The sequence below is a fragment of the Pleurodeles waltl genome, chromosome 4_2, assembly GCF_031143425.1.
Source record: "Pleurodeles waltl isolate 20211129_DDA chromosome 4_2, aPleWal1.hap1.20221129, whole genome shotgun sequence".
In the NCBI taxonomy this organism is placed as follows: Eukaryota; Metazoa; Chordata; class Amphibia; order Caudata; family Salamandridae; genus Pleurodeles; species Pleurodeles waltl.
In genome coordinates, this window is record NC_090443.1 from 387033183 (window position 1) to 387051700 (window position 18518).

The window sequence follows — 18518 nt, forward strand, 5'->3', positions numbered from 1 at the left end:
TTTCTAGGCATACAGTTGCACTTGTATCCAACCCCTATTCCGCTGATCAAATCATGGCCAAACACTTTGAGCTCTTTGCTTCCCTGAAGGCCCTTTTTATTAGGGAAAAAAGGGGAAGCGGGAGGCGTAGAGCACTTAAATTAAATCCATGGTTTAACAATGCCTGCAGGAGGGCTAAGCATGGCCTTTTGGAAGCAGTTAGACAACAGGACAGACCTGCCATAATGATGGCAAGGCATGACTATGCTGCTGCAATTAAATTTAGTAAGGCCCAGTGGGTGGAGGATATATGGCAAGATTTGCTGGTAGCAGCCAAGGATTCAGATGCTAAGCGACTTTGGTCCCTGGTTTCTCAAGAAGTACAAAATCTGAGCTCTAAGCCTTATTGCCACATCCCCGCAAAGACTTGGATCTCTTATTTTACTAAACTCTACAGCCAGGATTTTGCTTCTTCAGCGGACATAGAGGTTGCATATACAGATAAGTTTGATGGGGCAGGTGTTATTGCACCATTTACTTGGAAAGAAACAGAGGCAGCTATTATGGCCCAAAAATCAGGGAAGGCTCCTGGGCTAGATGGGATCCCATCTGACCTGTATAAGTCTGATTTGATACTATAGAGCCCTTATATTAATGGAGTCTCAAATGCTATTCTGGAGAGCAACATCTTTCCCTACTCGTGGAAGGGTGCAATAATTGTCCCTATCTACAAAAAAGGGGACAAATCGGCTCTGGGAGATTATAGACCGATCAGCCTTTTAGATAATCTCCAGAAAATCTTTTCCTTCCAGGTTTTGGGTAGGCCTAGAGCCTGGGTGGAAGAGAATGGGGCCTTACGCCACTTGCAGGTGGGCTTTAGGCAAGGGACAGCCATGGTGTACCAGGTCTTCCGCTTTCTTACAATCAACTGGAAGGTGGTGGACCTGGACGGTGGTAGGCTGTTCGTCGCCTTTGTTGATCTCAGATCTGCTTTTGATCTGGTACCCGTTCCAAGCTATGGGAGACTCTGGCAAAAATTGGAGTCCCTGGCCCCTTGTTAAATTTGATTAGGGAGCTGTACTCAGGGAGTTTAGCTAGAGTAAGGAGGGGGAAGGATGGAGAGCTATCTGGCGAGTTTCCCATACAGAAAGGTGTTAGGCAGGGATGTGTTTTGGCTCCAACTCTTTTCTTACTCTTTATAAATGCCTGTATCCTGTACTTATCTGATAGCTTAAATGATGCCCCGAAATTGGGTGGTATCAAGACATCATGCTTGCTGTTCGCTGATGATACCTTGCTTTTATCCCAAACTGCCTCTGGATTATCTAGGCTTCTGGAAAAATATTCTCGGGGCTCTGTAAGGATAATGGTTTACAAATAACTGCACCAAAACAAAATGAATGGTATTTGGCGAATCAAAATTTATAGCAAAGAAGAATATAGTGCTGGATGGTGAGGTTCTTGAACGTGTTAGTGATTTTGATTATATGGGAATTAGACTAGAAAATTCCCACAAATGGACATCACATCTGACAAAGGGTATTATGTCCCTTAAACAAAAGATAGGGGCCATTTTGAGATTTGCTGCCAAAATGCCCGCCTTTCCTATCACACCTGCAGTGGATATTTATAAAGTGCAGGCTAGAGCGAGTGCTTTGTATGGTGCTGAGCTGTGGAGCCATAGTAAACTCGACAGTATGGAAAGAGCAGACAACCTCTTTATCAAGGCCCTGCTAAAAGTTCCCTTGAGTTCTCCTACTTTGCCTATCCGAATGGATTTAAATTTGCATTCTATCGCTGATGTTGCTGCCTTGAGACCACTGCAATATTGGATTCGGATTTGGACTACTGCAGCGCTAGATCCTTATAGGATATGGCTAGGAGCGCTTTTAGGAGACTCTCAGGTTGGAAAAATCTCATGGTGCCAGTATGTAAAAAGAGGTTTTCTCAAACTTGGGCTGGGTTCCTATTAGACGGATCCTTTGCATCTTCCAAAAACACCTCACGGATTTTGAAAGATTCATACTGGGTGAGTGTACAAACATCAACCCTAGCAGCTGTTCCGTCGTGTAGTATGACGGACAGCTTTTTATCATTTAAGTGTCATTATGAGTTTGAGCACTCTTTTGATACCATTTTACATCCTGCGGCACGTGCACTTTGCCTAAGATTCAGATTAGGATCTCTAACACTGTGCGATCTTACTTCCAGATGGACGCAAACTGTTAGTTTGTTAGATCTTTGCCCGATGGGGAGTAGTACTAGGGAAACAATTAGCCATCTTTTATTCTACTGCCCCACATATAAAAAGCAAAGGGCACGCTGAATAAGACCTCTTTGTAACTCCATGGGAATTAGGGATCCTCATTCGGCTCTCAGGATTTGTAGTACCAGTACCCACGGGCCGGGTGTGTGTGCTGTGGCTAAGTTTTTAGCAACCATATGGCATATTAGAGCAAGCTTTTTGACACAACATTTACTTAAGGATAGATACTGTGTTTTTAATTGATTTAATATTGTTATTTTAGATTTTGACTATATATTTGTATTATACTAGACTTCTTTTTAATAGGGGAACACATTTTTAAGGGCTTTGGAACGTAATTTATTCGCTCAGTTTGTATTGTGTTATTTGCTGGATCTAGAATATAAGCTTGGTCAAATATTTTACCCCATAGGCTCATAAATATTAAGAAAAACTAAGCCACATGTATTCCTTTATAGAGCAATTTGGTGTCTGCTTTGCATGCCCTGGGCTTTGGCAATGCATTTTTTTTTTTATCTTAAGGATTTTAGTATTGTATTTTTATATGTTGTATTGAGAATTATGGTCTCGTGTGTATTTGTATTGCTTTTATGGTAGCTGCTGCCGAAATAAAGCTCAAATGATGATGATGATTGATGTGCTGCTCCAGTTCACGTTTTTTCTTTAAATTGTGGTACCTGTAGTCCTGTATTATAAAGCAATAAACAACACTACAAGTCTCAGGATTCAAAGAAAAAAACAGGACTGTAGCAGCACATCACTCATGGATCTAGGCAACTTGGCATGGCTGGCAATAGGTCTCGCATTTGCTTTAGTTATAGCTATTGGTGTTGTAAATTCATAACTGGACTTTTCTTGCCACATAAATTGGTCAACCCTTCATATTATCTGGTCTTTTCCTGCCACATAATCCTAGTAACACTGCATATAACTAAAGCACATACCTCGTGTAAATGTAATTAATTTAACCCCATATTTCTTTAAGTAAGAGCTTAAAACAGTGAGCAGGGTTTGCCTCTTCCAGTTTCTGACCTGTGCTGCCGAAAAGGATGCCCTGGGCTACATGAATTCACTTTTCACACTGCAGGCGCATACAAAATAAGCACTGAACTCTGTGCTGAGCCAGCACGGCCCATCATGACAGGGCCCCAGGGGTTTAGTGCCACTACGAGGCGCTATGATGTGAAGCGCTACTTACTGCTGTCTACCACAGCACTGATACAGCCAGAATGAAAACATCACCAGCAGTCACCATGTCCAGTGGAAATGCGATGAAACATGGCACAAGCAGAACCTTTAGAACAACTCCTCCCAAGTAAAAAAAGGACGTTTTAATATCTTAGAAATCAACAGTAACATATGATCACATGAATTGTTTAAGTTCTGGGTCAAGATACACTCACTGTAATTGTGCTAGATATGCCTTGAAACGATTCAGCTCACTTTGTGAGCTATTGGAAAAAATGAAGTTGTTCTTGCTCCATCTGTTTAAAGTGAGAAATTATGTGATGTTGAATACTGCACAGTACTTGCCTCTCCAGGTGGCCACTGGTCTTCTAGGCCGTGTGGGGGTGGGAGGAGCTTGGGGGAGCAAACAAAGTGATTCATGAATCCATGGATAGAGACAGATCAACAACCACCAGTACAGGAGTTGGCACAAAAAGTCAGGTCCTACCAGAACAGATCGAGTCACTCAGAGACTCTGAACAACAGTGAGGCTGACAGAGTGTGTCATCTGTCAAGGTTGTATATTGAAGTCTGTTAGGCCTGGGGTAGGGTCAATCTCACTGTCTTTCAGAGACTGCAGCCTCAAAAGGAACAGTTCTCAGGTGCTGGATAGGCCAGTCCGTCGGGGCGTCGCAGGATGTCTCTCCAGAAAGCGCCTTGATGTGGTGGCACTACTTATTATATACAAGCAGACCCATTTTTAGAAGAAAACTACAGGGCACAGGAGAGCGTGGTAAAAGTCCGTCCTTCCATAACCACCCTGTGGTCTGTGGTGAATGGATCTGTGCCAGGGGAAGGCCTGACTGGTAGACTGGTTCTATGTGTACTGCAGACCAATGGTGTTGCCAGGTGATGTGGAGAAGGGGGAAACTCATGATAAAAATAATAGTAATGTATGTAATCACAAGATTTCAAAGCATTTCTACCTGCTGCCAGGGCCCTGCCTGTGGGAGTAGGTACTAAAGTCCACAGTGATCTGAGCACAAACGTACAAAGCAAAGAGAACGCAGGGCTCTGGTTTATGCCGCATAATAGCAAGTCACATAAATGTGCGATATTTTATAAGGCACAGATGAAGCTCCTGGGAGAAGCGGAAAGCTTTAAAGTGAGCATTATTATGGTAGCTGGAGCATCTCAAACATGGGGTACCATGCAGAGAACATGGGTTAACAGGACCAGGGTGGGACCGAATTACAGAAACCAGGATGTGATGAGTAGGAGGTGTGAAATATGCCTTTGGGTCGGGATTATTCTTTGGATTGTAAATGAAATATTGACCTGCAAAAATGTTACATCCATTACATTTACTGCCACCATGGATGAAGGGACGTAGATGTGAAGTTAAGGTCAGAAAATCTTTATTAAGTATGTATTTACACTGTACTGCTGATAGTGTACTAGAGACGATATTGTTGTACACTGATATTTTGACCACAACATAATGATATTAACCGTTCAAACTCTACTAGAGGGCATAGTTAACCGTTGTGTATTTTTTTTACATTTTTAAAATTTGAGGCACATGGCAATAAAGTGATTTGGCCGCAATCAAATTTTTACAGTCACGTGCCGAAGCCAAGATTAGAAAAGTACCTTAGTCGCAATCATCAGTTTATAAACCACTCAGGTCATGTAACTAAAGCGCGAAAATCAAAATAAATTATCTTCTGGAGTATTAATTGATCAATGCTTCTACAACCCAAGGGTAATTGCCTTATCAGCATCAAAAGCATGACAGGCTGACTCAGACCTGCCAGGTGCAGATCAGGAGCTAGAAGTTATGTTTAGTTCCTGGCAGTCAGTGCTAAACCCAACAAAGGGCCCACTCAGAGCAACAGATACGTTTGCAACTTTGGTGGGAAACGGTTCACTCCCAATTATTTTCCCAGTTCACATTGTACCAAGAACTACTTGGGCACTCATGAGAGAACGACAGGGGAATTCGGAGTCCCTGACTTTCTAAAGCGCCGGCCGTGGGACTCTCTACAAACGTTGGCCCCGGCACTTCTAGTTTTACAAATTAAGCACTGTGACCCTAGGCATGTTTATATCTACCTTTAATGGATCTTCATAGTGCTGTGAACTGCTCTATATAGACCATTCGAGGCCCTCAATGCAGCACAAAAATACATGAAGAACACATGTGGAAAGGTTTAGTGGAGCAATGCAGAAGTGTTTGGAAATATACAAAACCAATCTTCACCTGGGCGGTTGTGGGGCCGGGCAGTGCTCTCCTGCACACAGAAGAGAAAAAGCGTTGAGATTCAGAAAAAAATGTTCTTCGGAATTCATGCTTCCAGAGGATAAAACAAGTAAAAATATTTGCCACCAATGAAAGGGCCGCGTGGGACCCCAGAGCACAGTGCATGTGGGCCATGTGGTGCAGCAGGCCCCTGGGATGGTAGTGGAAGGCAGGGCTGCCGCTCACTCATCCTCAGCCTGCACCAGGAGGCCTGGAGATTTGGTAGTGGGAATGGCTGTTCGGCGTGAGTCCGCACCATATGAAACTTTAAAGCAGCATGGAACGCGAAGGGGACAGACAAAAGAAACAAGCCCTCCACCCTCGCTGCCCACAAAGGTCGAAATGTGACCAAGATAGCCCTATTTATAGTCCTGTTTACAGCTAAGCTAAATTCAGAGCACAAATGCTCTGCAAATGAAAAGGCAAGCTTCCCTGGACACGAGCAGGAAGCAAAGTAAAAAAAAGTCCCCTACACACCAGATAAATAGGACAAAGCATAATTGTCCAGTAGTTGGCTCCTGCTCCTGCAAAGAAGAAGGAGGGACAAAGAGGCATGACTGACCACTAGCAAGCAAGGATTTTTTAATTACACTTAAACTAAAAAATGAAATAGCTGGAAGCCCACAGAAGTATACTTAAGTATACAAGAGGTTGTATGCTTACGCTCAACCTAAAAATGGTGGCACCCTCTGATTCTGTGAACACCAATTGCAGTGATGAACCCCTGCCACCATTGATCAGAAAGGCAAAGATATTGCTAAAGGCAAGTTGTCAGATTTTCCAGCTCACATTAGAGATAATATGAACTGTCCTCCTTTTGAGGGATCAGCAACTCAGACAAATCTTTTTTAAGGCAGTTTCAGCAGCCATCAAATATGGGTTTACTGTATACATCCAGGGCACATGTTGGTGGTATACATGGCAAGTTGGGGGAATAAATGGGTAGCCAGTGTCCACACACAATTTTCAGAAGGTGGACACTGTCCACCCTGTCAAGAAGTTGGGCTCCACTGTAAAATATGCTGAACTCGTCCTGGTGTTATTTTTAAACACGAAGACACATTCAGCAGTGCCTGCACGTTGTCTGCTTTAATTCCCAGCAGCAACATGCAGGCACAAATAGGCTTTGTTATTTTAAATTCCAGCTGGGCCCTGAACAAAGGCCGAAGTAAAGGGGCCTCCTTTTGATCAAGCATCTTGACTGAGAGGTATCTATAGCCTCACACCTAAATGCAAACCCAAGTTAGGGGAAATAAAGGCACACAGCTTGTTGTTACTTCACAAATACTTAAGCGAGGCATGGTTTTGACTTTGTTTAGTACCTGTATATAAGAGATATGTGTCTACTGGTTATGTACTGTATAAATGTCAGATGTGTTGGTCTGTCCAAGTATTTACACAAATAACAATTTAAATATGATTATTTTGTTTTATTTCTTTTATAGCGCTACTCATCCCAGTGTGGGGTGGTAGAACGCTTTACATCACATGTACACATTATATATTGACAATAAATCATTTATGTGTAAATCAGTATACAGGTTGTGTTACATATGACTGGGTTACAACACGGTGTAGGAGTCACATGCCCTTCATAGCCCACTGTGCAATATTAAAAGGATTACAATTTATGAACTGCAAGTAACAAAATGATCTCTGTGTTAAAAGCAGTAATCCACTTACCTGCATAAAATGAAAATCTGTCATCAGCATATTACATGATGTGCTTTGCATGAGAAACATCAACCATAAATTCTACTTGAATCCACACTGGGGCTAGACAAAGCACAGATCTCTCCAGCAAATATGTTAACCTCCAGACTTATCTTATCATTATTAGTATTCCCTCTGATTTACTGGGCACACAGAATACTCAGTAGCTGGACATATTTATTACCATGTTTCTCCTTGTTGCCAATTTCTTTGTGGCAGAGTTTTAAAAGAATAAATGTATAAGTTGAGGCCCATATTTTGTGCCAGGGTTGCATTACTTTTTTGGCACAATGGTGATGCAAAATCTCGTTTGTTAATTCTCCTTTTGTGCTCAAATGTACTCACGATAGACCTGTTAAATATATGTGTTACTTCTTATGATGTCACTTCCTGTGAGGTCACATGTTGTGATACCACTTCCTTTGATGCCACATGCGATGCCACGTGCTATGATGTCGAGTACCATGATGTCACTTGCATAGTGCCTAACTTGGCTAGTCCCCCAACTTATAATTTTTAGGACTTGTACCCTAGAAACATCCTTTTGTTTTGAATATTGCAAGCCAGCCACAGTATTCCCTGCCAATATGTTTGGTGCAAACAGTCCTTTGTATCAGCCTCTAAGTGATACTACTGCAAAAGCAAACTAATATAAAATCACAAACTTGGGGGTGCACCCAAACTAAACCCAAAGTCCAAAAAGGTTTTTGTTCATATATCTTCTTTATTTCTATTCCAGCATTTGTTATTCCATTTCCATAAACATTCTTAACAGCCTCAGCCAACACGGCAGTTTATTTAAATAATAATAATTTCTCCACAGCTGTAACAAGTTTTTATGTAAATGGAATAAAGAATGCTGGAATAGAAATAAAGAAAATATTTTTCAGTCCATGTGGTGAGGTCAGCGGCACTAGAAGGTGGGGCCTCCATTAAAGCTAGAAGGAAGCTGTACCTCAAAGACTGGAATACGGATGCTGCGTAGAGACCAGCAGCATTAAAGGTGCCATTTGAGAGTTACAGACTTTTAGGCGTACATCTTGAGGACAAATCCCATTGCATTTTTAAGGAGAGGAAGTATTCTTCATCCTCCTAGTGACAACTAGCAAGAGGTTCCAGTTCATCAAAGTTCAGATCATTCTTCTTCACCTTTTGAGAAGGTAGCAAAACCGAGATCAGTCTTGCAAATTCCAGGCAAAGTCATCTTCATTTATTCCTACAAGCAGCAGAAAGAGGATGCATGTAGCAAGAGTCTGCCCTCCTAACTATGCTAAAACAAGGAATTCTCTATTAGAGATTCAGCCGTAACCTTCAGAATGGCAGAGAATCACAATAGATCATTCAGTAGCAGGAGTAGTAAAGGAGGGGTAGTTGATAGCGATTGAATCAACCTTGATGCCCACTGGGATTTTTCATACTCTACTACATTGAAACCCTATCAAGAAGGAAACTCTCTTAAGGGGGTGTATTGTCTTTACAGATGGAGGAAGCAATTCTTCTAGTATCCAGAGAAGACAGGGACTTGGAAGTGTTGCCCAATGTTTTTCTAGTCCCACAGTCATCAGGAGATTGACATCTAGTAATCAATTTGAAAGATCTCAACAATTTCATTCAGAATATCAAGTTCAAGATGGAAATGTTACAGAGGATCTTAGCTCTAATTCATTACAATCACTTCCTAATAACCTTGCATCTCATGGATGATTATCTGCATGTTCTAATTGGCAAGCACCATCACAAGATTTTAAGGTGTACTGTAGAGAAGGAACATTGGCAGTTCAAGGTCCACCCCTTTGGTCTGAAGTCAACCTTGAGAGTATTTACAAAAATAATTGCTCTGTTATTTCCATCCCTACATGAGTGGTTGCTTCAGGCTCTAAATATGGATCAAACAATCGAGAGCTGTGAACAAACAATTGATCACCACTTGTCTAGGTCTCATTCTCAAAACTTCGAAGTGCCAGCTATGACCTTCCAAGGATCTGGTGTTCAGTGGCGCTCACTTCGGTACAGATCCAGGAAATATCTTTCTTCTAGAGAAGAGGTAATTCAACTTCAATCAGCAATACTCATGCTCTTTTCCACCATAATGTTTCTAGCTAGCTTATGGATAAAGATCGAGAGCCATATGGTAGCATGTGTACACACTGTCCAATTCCTACATCTAAGTCATCTCCTGTGACATTTCGACAGCCTGTGATCAGCATTGATACACATTATCGGCAAATTGATTCTTTTATACTCAGAAGTTGAGGACAGCTTTTCTTCATTGTTAGATGTGCAGTATCTATCACAGAGAGTGAGATTGCATCAAGAACCCTGAGTGGTTCTGACAATGGATGTGAATTGTATGGGTTGTTACACTTTCATTTGGATGGGTTTCATCTCAACATCTCTCTTTAAACCTTGAGGTCTCAATGATTTGTAATCAAGGCTTTCAGGGAATTTTCTGAACCTAAAATGGAGGTGGATTCTCTAATTTCTAGACTGTTTTAAGAATTTTGTGGTGGTTAGACCCATACCAACTTCTGTCTCTCCAGCATGAGATTTTCGTTCAAAAGTAACAGCTTTGCAAAATAATCTCTTTTAGCCTTTGGAGAGTGTTGATTTGAAATTTCTATCTTTCAAAGTTATTTTCTCGACGTCCATTTCTTTGGCTCATAGGAATTGTGAACTGGATGCTTTAAGATATTATCCTCATTTCATCAGGTTCATGGGCAATGGTGTAATTCTAAAACCGGATCCAATGTTTATTCTGAAGGTTAATTCTGTCTTTTATAGTTCTCAAGAGAATTCTTCCTTCCTTCTGTCCTTCACTTTCTAATGCCTAAATGAATTATTGAGTATCTTGCATGTTGAAAGAGCTTTTTAAATTACGTTTAAAGGTCTTAGCACTACAAAAAAATTGATCAGTTATTTGTGAAGTTTGTTAAATCTGAGGGTGTAAGAAGGCAACAACAATGGCTCTGAGCGATGGATTAATTCTGGAATTCTGCAATTAGGGTAGGACTATTCAGGAAATCTTCCACTTCAGGGATGAGCCACAAGAGGGATGATTACTTCCTGGGTAGATTTTCAGGAATTATATATCCATGTGATTTAGAGGGTGGCAACTTGGTTGTCAGAAAATATGTATGATAGGCATTATCACTTAAATACTGCCTCAGACTTTCAATTGAATTTGAGGACGTGGGTTTCAATTTGGTATTGTTGGTTTTTATTATTTGTTTGCACTTGGATTTGTTTTCTTATATGCATAGAAACTTTGGGTGGTACATATTTAAGATTCCTTCTATACCTTGTTTCTTTGGCTTGTTTTTATCTGTTGGTCAAAGGACTTTAGCTTTGGTATACCTCATTAGTAATGCCTGGCACAAGGACGAGGGACATAGGGGTAATGCCCCTCGCCAGCTGATGTGTTACTGTACAATAAGTAACAAGGACCTGGAATCAGAATTTTTGCCTCACGGCTGATGGACCGTCACCACCTCATGACCGATCGACCGACACAGTCTTCTGACAAAAGGACCAGTACCTTGGCTCATGACAAAAGGACCAGCACTCAGCCCACCACAAATGTACCAACAGCGCATCTCAGCTACAGACCTCTGTGAGCAACATCAAAGCAATGTTATTTGTTTAAACATGCAAAGTGGTATGTAAAAAGAGAGGCATGCACATTGGAATTAAACATTTACATTTTAACATACATATTGGCCTTGGTTCATTCCCAAAGACCAAAGAAGGATATTATAAGAGGGAATTTTTACAATTATGCTTGCAGCTTGCCGCATATCCTAGTTTGATGGCTAAAAGGTACCCTACTTAACCACATCTAGTCTTGTCTGCCTATCCCAGAAGTGGCAGCATCAAACACAGAGCCAACTTAGCAGCAAAGAAGAGTGATAATGATGCCAACGAATTGTAAGTAATTGGCGGGCTAAAGGACCCTTTTAAGGGATTTTTTTGTAAGAAGCAATAGGTCACCAAGCAACAGAACATGTGTACCGCCTGCAATCTCGACTTAAAAAAGGGCATATTTTAAGGGTGAAAGATAATTCGAGACCAGCATTTTCACTTTTTTTTTTTTTTAAATGTACCAGAAGTAAGATTGCAACCTTTCCCAGTTAAAAACACTTGATATTTGTTCACCTCTAGAAGTGATTTTTATGGGGGCGGGAGGCACAGATCAAACCTATAAAGGATATATGTGTGTGTGTGTGTGTGTGGATATGCATATATTTATCCTATGCTTAAAGATTTTGCTGTACAAATGGCAAAATACTTTTTCCCTTTCTAGCTTGGCATGGATGGCACTATGCTAATCCTATGCTTAAAAACTTTGCTAGAAAAACAGACATTCGAGGTGAGCAAATCCACAGTGTCGCTGGTATTGCAGCGTACTTCTTACTGGAGTTGCTCTCCACCTAAACTTGGTAACTACCCATAGTTCTCCCTTCTTTTTGCACAATTTATGCATCACTCTATCCCGGAAAGGATTTTTTATATATATATATATATATATATATATATATATATAGCTCTGAGGAAGAACACAAGGTCGATACGCATGAGCCTCAATAAAATTACGATGACAAGCAACATCCCGGAGTGCGGGCCCTTTTCTTTGAAGTAGCTGAAAATACAGTTAACCAGCTGTTTTGTGTAGTAGCAGGTCCTGCACCTGCTTGCCTGGCACTGACCCACCGACCCATGAGGTGGAGGAGATCAGGGAAAGCTGGATCTTGGATATCTATCTATCTATCTATCTATCTATCTATCTATCTATCTATCTATCTATCTATCTATCTATCTATCTATCTATCTATCTATCCTTCTGTCTGTCTGTCTCTCTATCTCTGTCTCTCCATATATATATATATATATATATATATATATATATATATATATATATATATATATATATATATATATATATGTAGAGAATATATATAGAACATATATATATATATATATATATATATATATATATATGAAACCTAGTTTCCATAGGAAGGGTGTTTTTTGTTTTGCCAATACCTTTGGCGTCATTTGACGAATCTCAGTTCAGATGCTGTTTTGAAAGATTTGGGGTTATCTGGCAAGTGGGGGCCGAGGAAAAAGGGGGGTCCCGAAACGCATTTTCCCCTAAATTTTTCCACAGGTTCTTTAGACACGCTTACAGCCCAATCTGCTGAACGGAACAACACCAAATTTGGCAGGACAGTAGATCTTAGTGCGCAGATTGTGCTTTTTGTAATTTGGTCTTAATCCATTCAGTAGCTTTGGAGATATTGAAGGGCAAAACATTTAAATATCTAGGGACACAGATCCTCCGTGGATCCAACTGTCCCCTTGCTGATACCTGATTGGCTGCCAACACTTCAACAAGAAAGTGTTGGCAGCCATCCTAGGACTCAGGTTCAGCCGAGTCCCACCAAAAAAAGTAAAAAAATAAGAAAAGGGGCCAGGGTAGAGTCACCCTGACCCCTTAGCACTGATGCCGTGGCCCCAGAGGGTCCCAGCCAGGGCTAAAAAAAAAAAAAAAAAAAAAAAATGTCAGCAGGATCTGTCAACATTTTTTATAAAACAAGCGTGGGCTCCCGCTTTTGTTTTATTGAAGTCCCCCGGGTAGGCCAGGTCCCAGGGGCATTGACATTTTGATTAGGGAAGGCCACCTGCCCCCCCCGCAGCCCTGGGGATCGCCACTTCTCCAGGGTACAACTTTCATCGATATGTTGGGGGGCTGCATAGCCCCTCCCGCAGCTCCGGAGACCGCCACCTCCCTGGGGCACAACTTGAAATGGAATGCGGGGGTCCACCCAGCCCTCCCGGGGTTGCCCGCCATCGGGACATAGCTGTTCGCTGTGACTTGGCGGGAGCTTTCACAGCTCCTACCAAGTCAGATCAAACACTCTGCTTGCAGCGAAGGAGAGCTGTCAAACAGCTCTCCCTCGCTACAAGGAGAGGTTTCCTCTGTTTCCCTGCCCGCAGAAATGCAGGTAGGGAAACAAAGGAAATAGTGCTCTTAAAGAGAGGGAGTTGCCTTAGTAGCGCCCTCTCAGTGACAGCAATGCCACCTCCCACAGGAGGTGGGGAACTGGTTGCGACCGCGGGGGCCTTCAGGCCCCCGCATTCCTCAACATTGTGATTGGGTGCCCTGGGGGGTGCCCAGGTCACATTGCCGGGCCCTGGGTGCTGGGGTCCCCTGGCTGAGATCGGCCCTGGGGAGGGGGGCTGGGTAGCCCCTCTCCCCACAAAAAACAAATGCATAGGCAGGGCTCCGGGGGATGGCTTCCCCGGAGCCAAGATCAGCCTGGGGAAGGTGGCTGTGTGGCCCCCTTCCCCCTAAAAAATTAAATATTTATGCCGGGCCCCAGGGGATGGGTTCCCTGGGCCGAAATTGGCCTGGGAAGGGGAACTCCACAGCTCCCCTTTCCCAAAATGTTTTAATGTTTAGGCTTGGACCCGGGGGATGGTGTCTTTGGGGCTGAGATCGGCCTGGAGAGGAGGGCCAGGCAGCCCCTCTGCCCCCAAAAAATTTAATGTTTAGGCCAGGCTCTGGAGGATGGGGTTCCTGGGCTGAGAATTGCCTGCGGAGGGAGGCCACGCAGCCCCTCTCCCCTCCAAACATAATTAAATGTTTAGGCCGGGCCCTGGAGGATAGGGCCCTTGGGGCTGATAGTGGAGGGGGGCCCCCCTCCCCAAAACATAATACTTTTTCAAGGCCAAGCACCTGGGGATGGGGTCTCTAGGGTCAAAACCGGACTGGGAGGGTACCACGTGGACCTTTGGCCAAATTCCACTGCGTATGGCCAAAGGCCATGCGCAGGATAGGGTTGGGTGGTTAGGGATGTTAGCCGCAGGGACTGGCCACAGGCCAGACCATGTGGCCAACCCCACAGCTCATAGCCAAAGGCTGTGCGCAGTGCAAGGTTCAGTGGTTAGGGATGTTAGCCGCAGGGACTGGCCACAGGCCAGACCATGTGGCCAACCCCACAGCTCATAGCCAAAGGCTGTGCGCAGTGCAAGGTTCGGTGGTTATAGGGGTTTGGCTGCAGAGTGGAGTTGGGTTGTTAAAGGCTTAGCCGCAGGTCAGGCCCTGCAATCAACCTCCGCTGCGCACGGCTGAAGGCCATGCACAGCGCAGGTATGGGAGATTAGAGGGGTTGGCTGAGGGTCTCATTATAGTTAGGCTCACACTTTAAATGTACAAAACCATAGAAATTCACCTGTTATAGTTAGAGTTATTTCAAGTAACTATAACACGCACCCTAAGGTAACTATAATTCGTGCCCTTGTCATGCACTGCTAATTACCTCACATATTACACATGACATCTTTGATAACATCATTGATAATGTCACAGTAAAATTATTAATCAGATAACTGTGCAAGGTGGGGGCGAAAGTTATAGTTACCTTAGGGCGCAAATTATAATTACTTGAAATAACTATAACAGATGAATTTCTATAGTTTTGTTTGAAATGTGAGCCTAACTTTAGCGTCCCACAGTATAGCAATATTTCAGCAGTTGTATTCCTCATTCACAAACTTTGACATAACAGCGCGCTTATATTTGGCATACACAACCATTGCTCTCTATGCGCACCTCAGTGACTGTCCAAGTTCTGGATGAGCATGTATTCTGAACCCATTTATGACCCACTGATGAGTACTGTGTGCAGTTTAGACCTAAGGCAATGCACATTTCTCAGTTTTCAACTGTGCCCTGTTATAAACACCTGCCCACAACCTGAACACACACAGATATACAGCCAGCTTTTTCACAGTACAGCACACAAGAGTAATATATTGCATACAAATAACTACAGAAACACAACATCCTAGAAAGAAATAAACCACAGGGAACTTAAGAGTAAATAAAATGTAAAAAAAAGAACAACAACAACATGGCTACTTTCAGGCTGGAAGGCCAATGTCCTTTTTTATTGGCTGCAGCTGGTGGTGAGGCAGGGGATGGTGGTCAAGGCAATTACTGCTAGTGCTGCACAATGATGGCCCCTCACCAGGATGACGCCACTAGTCTTAAGACTCTGCAGAGGCTTTACAATGGTAATTAAGTCACCCTTATTATTAGCAGCAATCCTTTTTTAGTAGCAGCGTCAAACTGGGACAGAAAATAGACCAGGTAGCAAAATAAAGGAGTCCCCTGTTTGTGTATTACATAGGTTAAAACAAAGTGGGCCATGTTGCAATTTACAAACCAGAGCTGCAATGACAATGAAAAAACACCTTAACATTATATATAAATAAATAAACTGTGTGCTTATCTTTAGTAAAGCACTCTTTGGTAGATGTTTTTTGCAATGATAGATGAGTAATTTTCATATTTTACACACACGTAGTTACATGTGAGCCAGCCTTCACTTCTAAACAGACATGTAGAAATAAGAGGGATGTTGCTTACCTGTGAACAGAGACAGGGAGGCAGGTTTTAACCTATAAAAAGAGAAGTGCAGTGACATGGGGAGCGTGAGAGACAGGGGCAAACTGGGAAACAAAATAGGCCCTTGGACCAAAAGAAAAGTGGCCCCCTTTAGTCAATTAGAATACTAATCAAGCATTTGCAATGCAATGGGTCTTGCGTTTGCTTGAGTTAGAGCTATTTGTGTTGTAAATTCCTAACTGGACTTTTCTTGCCACATAAATTGAAAATGAAAAGTAAAACTGTTGACATAAGCAAGCCAATTCAAAGCACCATGGCTGCCATGAGCGTGAGCGCAAAGAAGAGACACAAAAAGAAAAAGAAGTTCGCTCACAGTCAAACATATCGGCAAAAGTGCAATTATCCATGTAACATGGTTGATGGCCACGGCGCTAACAAAACTGCCCCAAGGAGGGACAAGAGTGAAGCATTTACCAATGTCATCAAAGGATTTTTGAAAGGTATAGTGATGGGTGTGTGGTTGGCATGATTAAAAGCCCACATAGATACCAACACGTCGGAAAAACAGCGCTTTCGTGCTGCTATGCTTGCCTTGACCTTAAAAGTGGCTCATGTCAGAAAATTGGGACAGTTTTTATCTTGTAAAAACATGCTGTACAAGTTTTTTGCAAGGTTTGGAATACTGCATGGATTTGAGCTTGCTGTAGGAAATGTTCGTTTTAAAATCAGGGAAATCAACAGTACAGACTGGTCCAGCAGACCAGAAAACAGGCCCACAATCAGCCAAAAAACAGTCTACACACTGACCTGCAAGGCCACCTGCAGGCAGATTTTACAGGGAATAAGAGGGCAGGCTGGCGAAGCAGGGAAACGGGCTAGTCTGCGAGAGGTGAGGAGGCGAGCAGGCGAGCAGGCGGGAGGCGAGGAAGGGATCCACAGGAGTCCCCCTGCTGCGCGTGTATTCCTTCTAGTGAGCAGAGAGAAGTGCGGGAGAAAGTAGGCTGCAAGTGACTTGGACAGAGCCGGTTGCAGGCAGAGACGTCCTCGACAATGGTAGTAGGGGCTTGCTGAAATGCTCCTTAAAAGTCAGTTCTGAATGTGCAACAGCTGACTTTCAAAGGGCCCTTGCCAGTGGCGTAGCATGGGGGGTGCAGGGGGGGCCGGCCGCACCGGGTGCAACATTTTGGAAGAGACTAAATCCACGGGTTAGGGGGCGCAAATTACTTGCCTTGCCCCGGGTGCTGACAACCCACGCTACGCCACTGGCCCTTGCTTCCTGCCAGTGCCAAGCATGTGACATCACTGAGGCTTTCAGTAAACACAAAAGAGAGCCACTGAAGCATACGCAGTGAAGTTGCCATCACCATGCTCCAGCGGCCCAAGAAGCGGGCCAAGAAAAAGGTCCGCTGGCTTCCCAGCAAGGTCTGCCTGGCTGCTGCTAGCCCGCAGGCCATACTCTGAGTACCACAGCTGGATAATAATCTTTCCGTCAGATGAACCTTCATAAGCCTATGCCTTATCTGACCTCGAAGTCAAATATTAGCCCTGTGGTGGCTAGGGCAGCTTGCGTTGGACCCAACACTCGAAGTCTCTATCCTCTATAAAAGAAGTTTCCATTGCCCCATTCTCCACCTCCTCTACATTTTATGTTTCCTAACACTTCATGTGGGGTGTTTTTGCCTAGAGACGTGACCGTTTTCATCCAAAACATAAAGCTAATGCCTCTTTACTGTTCCTACATCCTCCCTTCCTGAAAGTACATCTTATGTGCTGCAGTCAGTATCTTGTAAGGTTAACAAATACACAATAAATGTTTAATAGATTCCCTAACGAGTATAAATAATTGACAATGTAAATTTTTTTTTGTTTTCTTTTTAAAAAATGTATTTGTAATTTTCCACAGTTAAAACGAGTGTCCAATATAAATAGAAAACAGTATCTGAACATGGTGTATTCCACCCGCCTCTCATCAAACATAGTGACAGTTATTGCAGTGCCCCATGACATAGTCGTATAATCAGTAACAAACTTTAGGCAAGTTCCGCAACTCCTGGTTGAGATCTTCCTTATATACGCCCTCACACTCTGCGTAATTCACCTTTATTTCCATGTACAAGACAGTGGTAATCTTCCGCTCCATATATTTATCCATGTATATTTCAAAACGGTACGTAAGGGACGTAGCGTACTTCTGATCCGTCACATACGCGAATGTTTTATGTGTTAAATGCCCCTTCCTCTCATCCGGCGCTGGGGGTCGCATCTTTGGTGGTGGCATCCACCCCCAGGATCCATGGCGTAAGCTCTTACCTTCTCCCCTTTACCCGACCTTTAGTAACCCCTATACCAGTGGTTCCCAACCTGTGGTCCAGAGACCCCTGGGGGTCCGCGAAGCCTTCTCAGGGGGTCCGCGAGAGCCTAGAAACTTAAAAAATATTAACAAATATTGACAAATTAGGTCCCCAGCTTCCAGTAATGACTCAGACGGGGATCCCCGGATTCCCATGATGATTCAGTGGGGGTCCCTGGGTTCCATTAATGTTAAAGTGGGGGTCCACAGAAATCAAAAGGCTGGGAACCACTGCCCTATACCATTTGTTATTGCATCCTCACATTCAAGGAGAACGCAATCCCGGAGTGTCAGTGAGGGACTGAATGAAGCCCCCCCCATGCTAACTGGC